An 18,830-nucleotide genomic window follows, 5' to 3' on the forward strand; every position below is an offset into this window, starting at 1 on the left:
CCAGCGATTATTCAGGGAAGGTTGCAGGGCTATATTAGCCCAAGACAAGTCTCTCCTTAGTGTTTTCCTAATGAATATTTGGAGAAAATCACCCTCTCCTCTTTGATCTTTGATCTAGAGAAATTTTTTCATGTAGAAAAATCTAAAAGATTACAGCCCATACCCACACAAAGGTAGAAGTAAAACTCTAAGAGAAAGAAGCCTGTTAACACTTAATTTCTAGGTCCAGTGTCTGAGATCTGCCAAACAGCCTTTCCTTCTTTTAAGAATTATGTCAATTTCCTTCCAATCTAAATTGTTTTCCTTAAGTTAGATTTCTGCCTATTATTGCCAAAAGAACCTTGATGAATACAATATCACATGGGTGTGGTTTTACACAGAACACTAACTGAACAGACTTGAAGGAGACTTTTTTTTTTTCTCTAAGTCTTTTCCAGATATAAAAGTTCTGTAACTCTCATGGAGTTTTGTCTTAGCTTCAAGCATCATTAAGCAGAATTAGTAAGGAGTTTTAAATTAGGCCAAGACCATATTCATACATTCTGGATACTGCTATGTCATGTACCCTACAAATCCCAGTCTTCTAGAAGTTCTGAAGCTGCATTCAGTGACCTTGTATTGCTGTAATTGAAAACATGGAACAAAGTTCACAGAGAAAAACAACCTCATGGTACTGACCAATCATCATTTATCAGGGTGACTGATGCGCAAAACAAAATGATAATCATTAAGTAAAATGCAACATCTCCTCCCAAACTACATGCTGTTATGTTTTCATTTAATTTCCTGAAAGACTACCAAACTACAATGAAAAGAGAGGCAGCAGAAACTCTTTTTTTTTTGGTATAGAAATTTATATTTTTATGTAATGCCCACCTTGCATTCCTGTTTGAAAAAACTATAATTCAGACAGCTTTGCAAAAAGGCCATATAGCTCAGTAGTTAATCAACAGATAGGACTATCAGAGAGAGATTATATGAACTGCAGATGAAAGGATTTATGCATGTCAGGAAACTGGGAGATTTCATGTTCAGCTAACATCATCCCCCCACTGAAAAAGAGAAAAGAAAATCGACTCACACATATTGAGTGCTAAGTGTCAATATTCTGCCATTACTTAAAATTTACTTTGAAAATACATAAAAGCATCTAGATATTCCTATATATTCCTTTGTATATGTGCAAAAGAAAGCAACAAAAAGGACACTTTTAAAAGTAAATAATTTGATAAAGATTCTAGGAAATATGGGCACTTTAGATCTTGAGGGAAAGTTGTATGAGAATTAGGAAATAAGACACTGTGATTAGCAAGGTTAGTGGAAGAGAAAAAGAAACAGGAAAAAGAAAAACAGAATTAGAATAAATTAAATATATTATATGAATATATATATACATATATAATATGTTGGAGAAAGATGAAATTTTTATCCCATATGTAATAACTTGCTACTTTTGCCACACACTTTATGACAATATATATTTGCTTTTATAAAAATACAAACCTTGTATGTAAACCAAGAAATACAGATGAGAAATAGTCTGATAACTTGAACTAGGCTAAAAACAATAATCATCAGTCTGCAATATTTATAGATAAAATCATAATTCAATGATTCACATCTAGAAGGAAACTGTAAAATAATACCAGATATACATCATTGCCATTTCTTCGAAATGTATCCAAAATTTACTTGAAGTAATATCACCTTTATAACTCCATCCTTAAATTTTTGGTATAAAACTGGTGAGCACCTTTATCACCATATGGCTTTAGAGTTTAAGGTAATGTGAGTTATAAAAAATATTTTTTTTATTTTAAACCAATGATTTGTAGTTTGTGAATAATAGTAGAAATAAGTGACACCGTAAATCTGCTGCAATACACAGCATAAACCCTAACAGCTATTTTTTTTAATTTAAAAATAAGAGATTACATTGAGAATTATAAATACCATAACAAAGACTGTAGAGTGGCTTATAATTTTGCTGGGCCACTTATACAAAAGTGAATATTTATTAAATTAAAAAGCAGTTAACTAATCAATAAATGGAGCTAAGTAGCTAAGGAATATAAAATTCACTGCTATTCAGTTTGTCTCCTTTGAATCAACCCCATTCAAGTGAAGTTCAAAAACAAACTACGAAATGGGTTCTACTGAACCAAATTCTTAGTTGAGTCAAGTGTGGTTTTTGAGCTGTTTGTTGTTGTTGTTATTTGGGGAAGATTGTGAAGAAATTTAACCAAAGCAAAGCAAAATCTGTAGGCCATTTTCAAGAGAATTTTTATTGGCATCCTCATTCTTGAAAGCTTTGAATAAGATGCACTGTACCACTTAAAGTTCCTCTTATATTCACCCTGCAAGTGCTAAAATAAGGCAGATTTCACAGTTCTAAAATGTCTTTAAGGTGAAATAAGTGTAAATAATTAAAGTAGTTACTAAACAAGAGCTGCCTGATGTTTATGGTTGACATTTCTTACAATTTCAGTTTTTCTAAATATTATGAACTTAAATGTGTCTCCTCAAAATTTATACATTGAAGCCTGAATTCCTATGTTTTTGGAGTGAGGCCTTTAAAGTGATAATTAAATGAGGTTATAAAATAAGGTCCTAATCCAATAGGACTCATGTCTCTTTGTAAGAGGAAGAGACACTAGAGATCTCTCTCCTTCAAAAAGGCTGCCATCTGCAAACCTGGAAGAGGCTTCAGCAGAAACCAATCTTGATGGCATGTTGATCTTGGACTTCCAGCTTCTGGAACTAAGAAAATAAATGTCCACTGTAGTTCAAACTGAATAGACTAATACATCCCACATCTTTTGTTTTGTCTTATTTAGTCATCACTCGCACATATGTTGGCACTTATTATCTTTGTGTATGTATCAAATTCTTCATTCAACAAATATTTATTGATCGACTACTGTATCCTAGAAAATTTCTCAACTTCAATATCTTTGTTCTCAGAATTAGTCAGGAGATAGATAGATAGATAGATAGATAGATAGATAGATAGATAGATAGATAGATAATCTGGCCTAAGAACTGTTAAGAAGGACAGGGAAAGGAAACAAAATTTGTGCAAAGATTATAGTAGATGTTATGTATACTTTATTTTACTTAGCGAATATATAGAGAAGAAATCTTCAGGAATATAATTATTTATTATTCCATAGGATTAGAATTCAAAATGCCAGTAATCTTTTTTTAAGTTTCAGAGTTAGAACTCTTATCTATAAAAGTTAGACTTACTTTCTCAACGGTAATGATCTCTACCTCCATAACATCTCTGCAAAGCCTGTAATGCATTTTAAAATTCCACTTTTCCTGAGCTGCATCTTGACTTTTCCAATACCTCATGTAAAATTGAAATACTAATGCAACCCAGTGGTCCAAGCTGGCTAAAATGGAGATGTATAGCTAAATGTAATAGCAGCTCAAGGCAACCAAAATATAGCATCTAAATGCACATATCACCTACAGAGTGAAAGCAGTTAGAGCTTTTTAGTAATCCTGAATTTTAACTTTGATGGCATCTGCCATTTTCTCTTCAATTAGATGAAATGTAGCATAGCTGTAACCTTGAAATCTGTTCATTTTTGTTTTCTATGTTTAGTTTTATAAACATTTTAGAATGTTCTGTCCTATAGGCATATGAGCATTATTTTAAAATATGTGGTGAATGTATTCAAGCACACATACTAACTTGAATAAGTTATGTGTGGGACAAATCCTCAGCTCATAGGAAAGTAGTTATAGCAAAAAACAAAAATAGCAATACATTAACACACTCTCAGTATATATCTGTCAACAAGTTTAATTTGAACTCTAAAATATTCATCCTTGAGCAAAAATGCCAAGCAATATTTTAGGTTTTGTCAAATTTCTGAAACTCTTTCAAAATTTTCCAAGTTTTGAATTCTACTAAGTGGTATTTTCCTTCTTCCTAATTTGTTTGGGTTGCAAAGGAAATGACATTTTCCAACATATTTCTAAGTTAAATTTATGAGTTTTTTGCTATGCAAACATAATTTCTCATCTTGGAGAAACAGCGTTTCTGAATTCAAACAGTTCTCATGGAAGCAGTAACTGTTTATGAAGACTTTGGGGATGATATGTTTGATCCAAAGGGCAAAACCAAAAACAAATCTGAGTGACTAGAATAGAAGTCACATGACAGAGCAAGTCCTTAAAAAATTAAACTCCATTTAAAACTCCTCATCTCTTTTTTAATTGATCTACAAAGAAATTGGGCTGGTGGAAAGATTGCAATGCATCTATTTTTATAAGTTTATGCGTGTGTTTTTAATTTCCCAAGAATGGTTTGCTATCTTAATGAGCCAAGAAGTGGTTAAGAGCCATAAGATATGGAGGGACAAAGAAGAGAAAAAACAACAATACAATTGTTGAAAGATTTAAGCATATGATAGTTTTCCTAAAATGCTTATTTGTTCATCAATCATGTCTTTGTTTTTTTTTATTTCTTTTTATATATATATATATATATATATATATATATATATTTTTTTTTTTCCCACTGTACAGCAAGGGGGTCAGGTTATCCTTACATGTATACATTACAATTACATTTTTCCCCCACCCTTTCTTCTGTTGCAACATGAGTATCTAGACAAAGTTCTCAATGCCATTCAGCAGGATCACCTTGTAAATCTATTCTAAATTGTGTCTGATAAGCCCAAACTCCCGATCCCTCCCACTCATGTCTTTGTTTTAAATGGTAATTGTATTAGCTCTGACTGCCATTATATACCATAGGCTGGGTGGCTTAAACACAGAAATATATTTTTCAGTTTTGGAAGCTGTCTGAGAGAAGGTCTGGTGGAGTCAGTTTATGGTGAAGACTCTTCCTAGTTTGCAGATGACCACCTTCTTACTGTGCCCTCACAAGGAAAGAGAGGGAGAGAAAACTCTGTGGTGCTCCTTTATGAAAGGACAGTAATCCTATTATGGTAGGGTCCCACCCTTATGACCTCATTAAGTTTAATTTCCTCCATAAAATCCCCATCTCCAAATACAGTCACATTGGGGGTTGGGGCATCAACATATGAATTTAAGGCAGTGTGGAAAACAAAATTACATTTGGTTCATACCAGCAATGTTCTACCCACCAGAGCCAGTCTCTGCATAGTGGATTTGACTGGAAGCTGGGAAGCTGTCAAGTGGATGAGAGTTTAACTCAAATACTCCTGCACTTTCCCTGTAGGTCAAAAGAAGCACAGACTACTTGTTGATACTTAGGATTATGGGGATTTTCCCACCCTGCCTCGTGCAAATAGTAAAACTGTTCATCACAGTCTCAAGAAAAACCTTTTATATGTAAAAATCCATAAACACATGACGCAAGTTGAACATCTCAGTGTATTAATTTTTCAGGCCATTCTGATGCAGGTTGAACATCTCAAATATTAATTTCTCAGGCCATTCATGTTCCAGACAGGATTATCGTAAATAGAGGTTCAACAAAATATAACCCACAAAAGAAGAAAGTCAAATCAATATTTTCTGAGCCGCTGTTATGTGAAACCACTACTAGCCATTACAAAAGAGTCTTCTCACAAGATCTATATGGCTATTTCCTGTAGTTTGTGGCACCAATAAACGCCATACCTCCAAAGCACTGTGTAATGATCACATTGTTGCATGCAATGTTTCTCTACTGTGCCCTTTATTACTAATGTAAAATAAAAGAGATGTTGCTACAATGAAAGAAATGGATCAGGCAGCACTATATGTGATATACAAAAGAGGTACAAGGTCGCATAAAAATGTCCTTAAAATGTCAATAATTTCATTTTCTCTGATTATCCTTTCCTACAGTGAAAAGGCACAAAGACTGTTCTACTGTAAGACATTCCCCAAAGCTAGCTTCATGAGAAATAAACACTTCACCTGGGTTGGAGAGCAGATTCTCTGAAGAACACCTTTTTCTGAAGTCCCAGTTCCATCATTAGTTAACAGTGTGTACTTGGGCTAGTCATTTTGTAGTTCTCTCATAAATAAAAACCAGGGCTTTGAATGAGAAAAGAGCACAAATTGCTTTCAGTTGTGGAATGCTACCATCTGGTTTTGTGAAATTTATTTTTGGCCCACATAACATGCAGGGACATTAGCTTATAGAATTTTCTACCCTACATTATGGCCAAAAACTTCATAACAATTTGTCAAAATTTTAATACATATTGTAACTGTTTAATTATTTCTTTTAAGAGAAAATAGACTCTATGGTAAGAGTTGAAATTATTTTCCTCTCAGGCTGTTATGTGAATAGGAATTAAGTTATTCAGTATCCCAGGTTCTCAATGTGCTGACATATCTCCAGGGAAAGCCTAGACATTTTAATTGCCTCTGTTACACAAACCCTGCTCAGCTTGTATTGTCAGAAAGTGCTGCAGTGGTTTAACCCAAATGTTTTTGAGGCCCCAGGGTTTCCCTATACAAGTACTAATGGAAGCTTAAGCTCTAAGACAGGATTTGTCAAAGATCATATTTCCTTCCATGTGCATACCCAGCTCTAAGAATGAGCTTTTATAAATGTTTATTTGTCCCTTTTTTAAAAAATTCTAAAAACTGGGAATTTAGTAATGCATTAAAATTACATTCCATGAAACAAAGGGTTTTTCCCTTAAGTCTCCAGATTTCTCATATGCCACATTTTTCAATCTTATTATTCTCAGTATTTGCTTTTCACTTTCTGACTGTTTCTTCGGGTAAGACGTGGCATTTTGTCCTTGAGAAGTGAGTGCAAGTTACTATATTTTCCTTCTTAGCCATCTCATGAGACAGGCCGTGAAATGCCAAGAATAATGTAAACTATTCAGGAAAATACCATGACGTACTACTCCTAGAAATATCTCAGCTTAATAGGTGTTGTGCCATTAACGGTGGATTTTATGGAGGTAAGAAGATGTAAATCTGTCATGTAGACAAAGATTTACAATAATACCCACTTCGGTGGATGATTTTCATCATAGTTAGGACCGTCAGGCAACTTGAGTGTTTTCTCGAGCCTCTTAAGTTATGAAGGCCTCCTCGTATTAATCCAAGGTTGGTATCTTGACCTTCCTGGAGCTGATGCTGATGATGTAGTTTGCCATTCTTCCCTTCCATTAGCACTGATGTTATTTCAGTTGGTGGGGTGGAGTTTTAGTTAAATAAAAATGACTGAAAACACTGGTCAGAACGATTTAATTGGATAATAATTTTCTACAAACAATGCTTTTTATTGTTGCTAGAGTGTTAATATATATGCTTTATAACTCATATCTATACACAGACTTAAATTCCAGAAGATACACACAGTGTATTAATGTGAAGTCCCTGGAAGGCAAACCTTCCCATTCAGTAAAGCTCTTCACAGATTTGGAGGATGCCATCACATTAGGAAAAGAATAACAACTAAAAACAAGTGTTCCAGTCTTATTTTTAATGAAGCAAAAAAATATTTTAATAGGGAGAATACACATAGCCTTTCTTAGTTCTTTTAGTTACCAATTTGAAATTTTAACCAAATGTGCTGAACTTTTTTTTTTTTTTTTTTTTTTTTGGCTTTTCAGGGGGCAGGGGCTGCACATACAGCATTTGTAAATTTCCCAGTCTAGGGGTAGAATCAGAGCTGTAGCTACCAGCATAGGCCTCAGCCATGGTAATGCCAGATCCAAGCCACATCTGCAACTTACACCGCAGGTCATGGCAATGCTGGATCCTTAACCACTAAGCAAGGCCAGGGATCGAATCCATGTCTTCAAAATACTAAGCTAAGCCATGACAGGAATTCCAACATATTATTTTTTAAACCCATAGTCTACTCATCACTTTCTAGGTATTTGGACACCACAAGAGACAGGAGGAACTCATATAAGAAATTATTATAACTTGTATCTATGTAATATTTATTAAATATATATGTTATAATTTTTTAAGTGGTACTTCCAGGCCATTGTCTATCTTGGAGTCCTAATGTCATGAGTCTACAAGTTACTCATTGAATAATGTACAAATATTTAAAATAAAACTACATTGATATATTTGATATGCATATGTGAATATAGATAGATAGAATATATACAAGGTAGACGTGAAATGGCAAACAGACACTTTAGCCACAGCTGATATCACTAGGGCTAGATGCTTCCAAAGAGCACAGACTTTAGCTGGGGTCTGCATTCTGAAGATTGTTGGCTGACTGGTATTGTCCCAAGGATAAGAAGATGAGGGACACTCTTCCTAATGAAAAGCTATAGACAAGAGCCTACAAGTAAACTGAAGTAAAGCCAACACTCTGCAGGAGAGGAATGTCCCCAAATTAAATTTCCACAACGCCATCCATGCTGGTAGTGTAGTTTCCTAGTAAACAAAGGAGGTGAGCAAACTGCAGAAGGCACACTAGAAAATATCCATGGGTCCTAAAGGGGACCAGAGGAGGCTCAATGGGGATTCACGCAAGGAGGGAGTTGCTAAAGGGTGCAAACCAGAAGGTCACTGCCCTCATCAGCCAGGACACAAAGGCATGTGGAGGAAGACTGTCAGCCCCCTATACCAGTCACCACTCACACACATTATTTTTTGTTTTTAAAACTAAATTTATTCTTTACAAGATGTGGCATGATGCAGATAAAACATACTCCCTGTATAAGATACTAGATAAACATTCTCAAAAGAGGAAAGTTGGTTGAAATTTTCTAGATATTAATGTATGTAATACCATAAAGCAAATTGATGTATTCATAAAGGCTACCACCTGGTGCCTGCAAGATAGGCAGCATAAAGGATTTTCAAAGATTTTGTAGTGCACATTAAAATATTTTAAAATCTTATTTAATTACTGTTTTATTAAACCTAATTATAAGTTCTTCATGGATAATAAATGTCATGTTATTACTGAAGATGACATGGTATTATGTAAGTAGTTGACATCTTAAAATTCAGATTTCATCTGTTCAATCCAACACTTAAAGGAAAACATGTTGCTCACACTTACATGTAGTTTATAGGCAGTAGCATTTCTAGACATTTGAGCACTTGGCCATTAGCATTTTGGTCCTGGTGTCTGCCACTCGTCAGTTTTGTTTTGTTTTGTTTTGTTTTGTTTTTCTTTTCTTTTGAGGTCCACACCTGTGGCATATGGACATTCCTGAGCTAGGGGTAGAATAGGAGCTGCAGCTACTGGCCTATGCCACAGCCACAGCAACGCGGGATCCAAGCCACATCTGTGACCTACACCCCATCTTGTGGCAATGCCAGATCCCTAACCCACTGAACATGACCAGGGATGGAACCCACATCTTCATGGACACTGTGTCAGATTCTTAACCTGCTGGGCCACAACAGGAACTCCACTCATCAATTTGTTTTAGAAGATTTAGGATGAAGTGTTAAGGAGAGGTATGTATAACAAATTCCACTTATTAGTCATCTTGCTAATTTTGATTTACATTAAAAACCAATTTATTTTTCTCATTTTTGTGTATATATGTTTTCCATTTTAAGCATGGATTATTTAATTTCTATATACCCAATGAAGAAAAATATTCATGACATATATAAGTATACATTTCCTTTCATATTTAAATAGAAAGAAAAGTAACATAAAAAGAACACAGATACGTTCTGCATCTATTGTCCCAAGAGAAGCACCAAGAGAAAAGGATTTCATATTTAAATGAGAGTACAAAATGCAGCTTGTTATACCTTATTTTAGAAATTCACAATTCTGTATTTGCATTTTAAAGTTTCTGGAAAATTATGCTCTGAGAAATATGTTTCACTAAGTCTACTTCAAAACATTGCCAATTCATTAATGTAAAGCTCTTTTTTCAAATTTATTATGAAAACATTTTGAAATGCTATTTTAATTAATGCCATTTAAAATGTTTATATAAATATGGACCTCAAGGAACTGCTTAATAGAAAAGATACTTGAAAGTACTTTAAGCATACAATACACAATCCTAAGTATTTTATTGAACCTATTGATTCACTTGAAAGATTCCTCTCCTGACTTAAGATGTTCATATAAACCCTTACTTCATTCTGTATAATCCAAAGAAGCAGGTGTTGAAGCAAAAATTTAACAGATACCAATAAATGAAAATGGAAAAAGGAACCACATTATATAAATCTTCCACTGATCACTGTTCTTTGAAACCACTAACTTATCTAAAGCAGGAAATACCACATAATTAGCAAGGCAACCAGAGTATTTTGCTTATTGCCAATAATGCCACTTCCAGTTAGAAGTAGAAAACCTCTAATCACTATTCATATTTCTCCATCCCAACATAACCTCCATATCCCATTTATATACTAAGGAACACATAATCTTCTATACCACGACATTTATAAATTACAATTACTGTACTAAAATTTAATTTTGAATTTGAATTTAACCAAAAAATCTCAAACTTTAAATAAACTAATAATTAATAGAAAGGCTTAAAGCCTGATGCTAAGGAGTCCAGGGATTCTCTCCAGAGGATCTGTGCACCACCTGTGATTTTATGAAGTTGTAAACATGACAATGATTGTAAACATGACATATGAACATTTTTTATTGTGAGGGAGTTTATAATTTTAATAGCGTTTAAATTTCAAGAGGCCTGGTAAATTAGATCAATATTTCACGTCTAAGTTCAGAAGCAACAGAGAGATAGACACAGGGATCAGGTAGATAGGCATTCCCAATTTATTGCTAATAAGTTGTTTGGAGACTGTGGAGATGAAGAGCTGCATGGTGATCAAAGGACTAGGCTTTGAAACTGTGCAAAATGGAGCTCCTCAACTTGAGTCCACTTAGTGAAGGAGTTGCCAGGAAAAATCCACTTAGCAATGTAGAGAAAAGATGGTAATTTGCCTATATTTGCCAAGGCTCTGGACGCAAAAGATTGATGATGATGATAATAAAAATACTGCAAATAAAATCTCCTCTGGATATGTTCCATCATAATCTACTTTTACCCTGGGGTTAACCAGCATTATAGTTGGGAAAACTTCAAGCCAAAAAATTTAATGGCCCCAGATTCTTTACATACACTGGTACCCAACAGAAGCAAATACAAATCCTCTTTAAAAATCTACCTTCAATCTGGACCACAAATTTCTGCAAATTAAATACAGTTCATAATTAAAACTTACCAAATAAACCAGGAAAGGAGGCAGCATGAGTGAAAGTCAGTTAAAACAGTAGGGAAAAAAAAAAAAAAAAAAAAAAAACCACTGTTTATCTTTCCCAATGACTTCAGAAGATATAAATATAAGACACAGAATACAAAATAACTACTGATGAAATCTTCAAAGAAAATTAATTCCCTCTTTTATTTCTCAGTTCCACTATATCCAACTCTTTTGCCCAATGAAATATATCACAGAATTTATGATGAGACATAGAGATTGGCGACTGTAGTCCATTGGCTACAGCTGGCTGTGACCATTCATTTGCATATTGTCTATGACTTCATATGACAGGCTTGAACACAGATCGTCCTTGACTTATGATGAAGGTATATTCCACTAAACTCATGACTTGGAAATATTGTAAGTCAAAAATGCACGTAATATATCTTCTACTGAAAATTATAGCTTAGCCTAGCCTATTTTAAACATGCTCAGAACACTTCCATTAGCCCACAGTTGGGCAAAATCATCCAACACAAAGCCTATTTTGTGAGAAAGTGTTGAATATCTAATTTATTGAAAAGAGCACTGAAAGTTAAAACATAATGATTGTATGGCTACAGAATACTGTAAGTCTTCTGGTTGTTGACCCTTGTGATCCCATGATACACTGCCACTGGGCAACATCACGGAGAGTATAATAATACTCTAATAAGAGCATATCGCTAGCCCAGAAAAAGGCGAAATTAAAAATTCAAAGTACAACTTCTAGTGAGTGTGTATTGTTTTCACACCATAATGAAGTTGAAAAATAGTAATAGTTGAAACATCACATCATAAATCAGGACCATCTGTACACATAACAAAAATGCATGGTCCTTGAAACCTAAAATACTATTACCTTATCCTTTATAGAAAATATTTGTTAAACTCTAAAGTAAACAAATATTTCACAACACTCAAATAATAAAAATGCCAATAACACAGAGATCCCCACATTTGATTATAAACTCCTCCCTATGATCATATATCTGTAGCAAAAATATTTTTCAAACTGTAGAGTAACAAAGAAACTAAAAATCTCTAAAATCCCCTAGAATTTTTTTGTCAGTTATGGGCATAGCAAATATTTTCTCCAATTCTATGGTTACCCTCATTGTTTGATATTGTTGCTATTTCATTAAGAAGTGAATTGCTTTTTCAAAAATTTTTGATGTAAAAAACATGTTTTTTACATTTTCAACCATGAGTTTATAATTTCTGACACTTCCTTCTTTTTGATAAATCTGAATATCCACCTGGCATCATTTTCTTCTGCCTGAGAAATTTTCTTTAACATTTCTTATGCAAGTCTTCTGATAATAAGGTCTGTAATCTGTTACTCGTCTTAAAATATTTTTATTTTGCCTTTATTTATTAGGGATAGTTTCAATGAATAAAGATTTCCAGGGAAACGTGTTTTGTCTTATCAGTACTTATAAAATGTTATTCCATCACTTGCACTGTTTCTGATGAGATGGTGTTAATTATTATTTATTTTCCAAGTTTTGTTGTCTTTCTGTATGTGTTGAATCTTGTAGGTAGGTAATCAAGTAATTTGGGCCAGCTTTATTCTTTTGAGGCTTGTCTTTAAGTTCTATTAGGACAAGTTAGGTGTTTTTCTTTTTTCAATTTAATCTAATTTTTATTTTATATTTGTGTTCATTTCAGCTGTATAGCAAAGTGATTCAGTTATTCATATACATATATCCATTCTCATTTTTTTTTCTTGTTCTTGTTCTTTTATTTATTTACTTTTTGGCCACACCTGTGGCATGTGGAAGTTCCCAGGCCAGGAAATGAACCCCTGCCACAGCAGCAACCCAGACTGCTCTAGTGACAAAGATAGATCTTTATCCCACTGTGCCACCATAGAACTCCTATCCATTCTTCTTCAGATTCATTTCCCACATAGGTTATTACAGAGTATTGAGTAGATTTCCCTATGCTATAGGGTAGGCCCTTGTTGATTACCTATTTAATATGTAGTAGCATGTATATATTAATCCTAAAGTCCTAATTTATCCCTCCCCCCAAACTTCCCCTTTGATAACCATAAATTTGCCTTCTAAGTCTGTGAATCTGTTTCTGTTTTGTAAATAGGTTCACTTGTATCATTTTTTTTTATTCCACATGTAGGTGATATCAGATTATATTAGTCTTTATCTGCCTGACTTAGCTTACTTAGTATGATAATCTCTGGCTCTCTGGTGTATTCTTTACTCTAGATTTTTCACTATTACTGAGGTTTGACTCTTCTAGGAACTTTATTGAACAACCCTGATATTCAATTAGGTGCTTCCAATCTGGCTGGTTAGAACTTGAACATTTCTTAGTCTTGTGTAAATTCTAGAAATTATTCAAATTATAACCTCCCCAAGAGTTTTTGCTTGGCCCCATGCAGTATCATTTAAGCATGCCCATGTTAGTATTCTGTGAGAGATTCAAAAAGAATCTCCTCTGCATAACTCCTTCCTCTCCAGTACTCTGTCCACACATTCTAGTCATTCAATCTTCCTGAACTACAATCTCTGTCTTCTCAACAAGACCACTATATTCTTCTTGGGTCCCAATACCCTCCCCTCCCCAACACACACACATTGGGCACTCTGCAGAAGAGCATCCAGTCAGAAAGATAGGGCAATCATACCTAGGATTCATCTTGCTTATTATCTTTCTTTTTCTACATCACAATGTTGTGCAACCTTTTGTTCAATGCCTAAAACCACTGGATTTCACATATTTTGTCTGCTTTTCTAGTTGTTTATGGTAGATAGCAACAGTGGTACTTAAACTTGGCCAAAAATAAAAATTAGCAGGTTGCTTTAATCATGATGATGGGGCTCCCTTTTTCAGCCTTTAGTAGTTAATTGAATCCTCCTAAAATCCCTTAGAACTCCTGGAATATGGGTGCCAAAGATGGTCAAGCAATCACACATATTGCTGACTTTAGATATTTTAATTTCCAAATACTAGGGATTCCATGGTCATTTTACCTTCACTAATTTATAACAATACCATTGTAGAGAGATAATTTAGTCTGTATGATTTTCTTCATTTTAAATAAATTCAGACTTGGGTATCTCTACCTCTTTCAATTTATGGTAGTATTTCTCTTAGGATACCTCAAAAAAACCCAAAGTAGTAAATAAAGGCTACAGGTTGTGAGCCAAACTGTAACTCCAGCTGGCTTCCAATAAGTTCATTCAACAGAGAGAAGTCTATTACGACATGGAGTTTTTAGGAAGAACCCTTAATTTATCAGGCATCCATTTCTCTTCTTTACATTAAACAATTCAAGTGGCTTCTCTTAATAGCAAGCCCTAGTCATCATGTGATCTAGAAGAGTATGATTTTCTTGCTCTCAATCTCTCTCTTGGCAATAGTGTAATTGCATTCCTTCCTGGGCGGCCTTCCCATTTGCCACTCTCCATTTAGTACCTGTTTCAGCCATAACCTCCATACCATGATAAGGTTCTCTTGTGCTTACCCATAAAACAAACAGTAACAGTGTCCCCTATGTCCCATTCACAGGAAGATAACATATAATTTTGCAGGTGAAGGATCACAGACTACCTTTACAGTTTACCTATGGACTTCTTTTAGACTTAGCCTTAATTTAGTTTCAATGTCCTGAGGCTATGACCTACTCTCAAAGTATCTTTAGGAATATGCTCAGTAAAAGTTAATGGCTGGAATAGCATATCTTATGCAGCGATATCTTCCTCTCCTGGCATGTGCAAATTTGGTCCTGGTCCCAGGATAAGCAGAGTAGACAAAGCGAAAAAAAAACAAATGTGCATTCTCCACGTTACCCTCACATATGCAATATACATAATTGACTAAACCAGTCTCAAAAATTGCCCCCACATATTTTTTCCTTCCCCTCCTCCATTTTTTGGCCTTGCTCATGGCTTGCTAAAGTTCCCAGGCCAGGGACTGAACCCATGCCACAGCAGTGAACATGCCAGATCCCTGCTAATCAGGGGCTGGGTTCTCACTGAGGGAACTCTACCTCAGCCTAGAATGTTTAACTTCCCATTCCAATTTTCAGAGAACATGGCTCAGCAAGTAACAGAATGTGATATGTACATGCAATGTTATTTTTTGTTTTTCTTTTTTTTGCTTCTTAGGGTTGCACCCATGGCATATGGAAATTCCCAGCTAGGGGCAGAATTGGAGCTATAGCCACCAGCCTATAACACAGCGACATCAGATATGAGCCACATGCTACCTACACCACAGCTCACGCAACACCGGATCCTTAACCTACTGAGCGAGGCCAGAGATCAAACCTGCAACCTCATGGTTCCTAGTCAGATTCATTTCCACCGAGCCACGATGGGAACTCCTTTTTCTTGTACATTAGTAGCAGTAAAATGTATTTTCTAATCAAAAGAAGTACATCTTGATGAGTCAAACTAATAGAGAATTTTCTGTTCAAAATTTTAACTGAAAAAATTCAATTATACTTCAATAAAACTTAAAAAAAAAAAACTTTTAACTACTTCTCTACAGTTCCTTCTCTTTCAGTATAAGTAAAGCCCAGGATAAATGTATATGTATCAATTCCAGTTAGCCCCCATTTGTAGCCTATAGATATTACATTGATAAGAAACACATGACGTCCACTTGCCAGCTATAGGGAAGAGGGTACTATGTCTTCAGGAAATTCTACTTACAATCACATTTCTGTGATTTCTTCCCTATGGACATTAGTCTCTTCAGGTGCAAAGGAAATGTATCATCATTGGACCTGACCATGCATGACATGGACACCTGTGTTTCATTTCACGAAAGCAGGTGGTTAGGCCTCATTTTTCCTTTTCCTTCATACTTCATTTCTTTTAGATTTTTGTTCAATTATCAACTTATTAGAGACATTTCTGACTACTTTGTGTGAGCAAATATTATTCTGATCTACCATTTCACACACACTGCCACCATCCCCAACATGCTCTATCTTATCTTGCTTTATTTTCTTCAAAAACATTTTATGAACATCTAACTTACAACATGTATTTTATTGACTACCATTTCCCTCACTAGAGTGTAAGCACCATTCCAACAGGAGTATGTTCTTCTTTGTCCACTGCTGAATCCTTGGTGCCTAGATGCCTAGCAGAGAGTAGATAAATAGTTGAAAAAAAAATCAATAAATAGAGGAATTTTTCTAGCTGAAAATCACCCCTACAGATTCATAAGTTAAAACTGCAATAGGTATTGCCAAAACATGTACTCCACTGGTCTAATGAAAACCAAAACCTCTCCAGAAATGGTTATTCCTCTGTATATGCATGTTTCAGCTCTTTTGTAACATTTATTTATGCTATACTTTTTTCTCCAGTGATGGGATATACCCTAGTGGCTTATATACCTTTTTCACTTCCACATTCTTTCAGGAAGACATAACCGAGCTACAACATATTTAACTCCTAATCTTTTTTTTTTTCCTTAGAGTTGATTTACAATGTTGTGCTAATTTCTGCCATATAACAAAGTGACTTAATTATACACACACACACACACACACACACATATATTCTTTTTTTATATATTCTTTTCCATTATGGTTCCTCCCAGGAGATAGGATCTAGTTCCCTGTGCTACACAGTAGAACCTCGTTGTCTATCCATTCTAAATGTAACAGTTTGTGCCTGCTACCCTCAAACTCCCAGTCCATCCTTCTCACTCCTTCTCCTCATTGGCAACCACAAGTCTGTCCTCTATGTCTGGAGTCTGTTTTGCAGATAAGTTCATTTGTACCATATTTCAGATTCCTCATATAAATGATATCATATGGTGTTTGTCTTTCTCTTTCTGACTTATTTCACTTAGCATGTGAAGCTCTAGTTTCTTCCATGTTACTGTAAATGGCATTATTTTGGGTTTTTTATGGCTGAGTAGTATTCCATTGTATATACGTACCACATCTTCTTAATCCCTTCATCTGTCGATGAACATTTAGGTTGTTTCAAAGTTTTGGCTATTTGAATCGTTTTGCAGTGAATACTGGAGTGAGTGTATCCCTTTGAATCATTGTCTTGTCTGGGTATATGCCCAGGAGTGGGATTGCTGGATCACATGGTAATTCTATTTTTAGTTTTCTGAGGAACCTCCAGGCTGTTTTCTGTAGCACTTGGACTAACTTATATTCCCACCAACAGTGAAGGAGGATTCCCTTTCTCCACACTCTTTCCAGCATTTGTTATTTGTAGACTTTTTAATGATGGCCAATCTGACTAATAGGAGGTGGTACCTGGTTGTAATTTTGATTTGCATTTGCCTAATTATTAGTCATGTTGAGCATCTTTTCATGTGCCTACTGGCAATCTCTGTGTCTTCTCTGGAGAAATATTATTTAGGTCTTCTGCCCATTTTTCAATCAGGTGGTTGGTTTTTTGTTGTTGAGTTGTATGAGCTATTTGCATATTTTGGAGATTAATCCCTTGTCAGTCATACTGCTTGCAAATGTTTCTCCCATTCTATAGATGCTCTTTTCATTTCTTTATGGTTTCCTTTACTCTGCTTGTAAGTTTATTAGGTCCCCTTTGTTTATTTTTATTTCTATTGCCTTGGGAGACTGACCTAAGAAACCGTTGGTACAATTTACGTCAGAGAATGTTTTCCCTATGCTCTCTTCTAAAGGTTTTATGGTATTATATCTTTTGTTTAAATCTTTAAGCCATTTTGAGTTAAACTCCTAGTTAAATTTGTTCTCTTCTTCCTTTTACATATGTAAAGTTGTTTCTGGATCTGTCTACCTTCTTTCCTTTTACTTTTGGTCCAGATTTTTATTCCCTTAACATATTTCTCTAGAATTTCCCCTGTGGGGATAGTAAAAGAGGTAAACTGAGTGAGTTATAAATCTGTTACAATCACCTATAGTTTGAACAAATCTTGTCCATCTTCACCTCAAGTATAACAGTGGTAAACTGCATGGACCCTGGAATTAAACTCCCTAGACCTCAGCTTCAGCTCTATGATTTACTAAATGCATTGCCTTGGATAAATTACTTAATTTCCCTGTACCTCAACTTCAAGAGCTATATAATAGAAACAATAATAGCACATCTGTCATATAGGATTATTTTAAGGATTAAATGATTTAATATACATAAAATGTTTGATACAACACCTCATACGTAATTGGAATTCTGTAACAGCAATTTCTATTGTAATTCCATGTAGATGAACATCAGATGAACATCCTGTTTTTCACTTTTTAAAGTGTTTTTGAAGCATAGTTAATTTACAATGCTGTGATAATTTCTGCTGTACAACACAATGATTCATTATACATGTATACATATCCATTCACTTTCAGGTGTTTTCCCCACAAAGATTATCACAGAATATTGAGTAGGGTTCTCTGTGCTTTATAGCAAGTCCCCATTGGCCAATCATTCCATATACCACAGTGTGCATATGCCAATCCCAAACCTCCAGTCTATCCCTCCCCACCACCTGTTCCCTTTGGTAACCATAAATTTGTTTTCAAAATCTGTGAGTCTGTTTTTGCGCTGCAAATAAACTCATTTGTATACTTTTTTAGATTCTACATATAAGTACTACGATGTCTGTCTTTTGCTGCCTAACTTCACTTAGTATGATGATCTCTCAGCCCATCCATATTGCTTCAATGCCATTTTCAGACTAACATC

General features: G+C 34.8%; 1 long non-coding RNA gene across 2 annotated transcripts in view; it reads right to left on the minus strand.

The window, feature by feature from the left end:
- Positions 1–18,830, minus strand: part of LOC110256450 — a 260,565-nt gene that overhangs the window by 15,674 nt on the left and 226,061 nt on the right. The window contains exons 2-4 of one of the 2 annotated variants that reach the window (XR_002337961.1): positions 5,908–6,027; positions 5,127–5,215; positions 2,266–2,760 (exon numbers count right to left, since the gene is read on the minus strand). This is a non-coding gene — a long non-coding RNA (uncharacterized LOC110256450). Of the gene's footprint in view, positions 1–2,265; positions 2,761–5,126; positions 5,216–5,907; positions 6,028–18,830 lie in introns of those variants that run through there. The other variant, XR_002337960.1, reaches the window with a different exon arrangement.

Source organism: Sus scrofa, chromosome 13, assembly GCF_000003025.6.
Source record: "Sus scrofa isolate TJ Tabasco breed Duroc chromosome 13, Sscrofa11.1, whole genome shotgun sequence".
NCBI lineage: Eukaryota > Metazoa > Chordata > Mammalia > Artiodactyla > Suidae > Sus > Sus scrofa.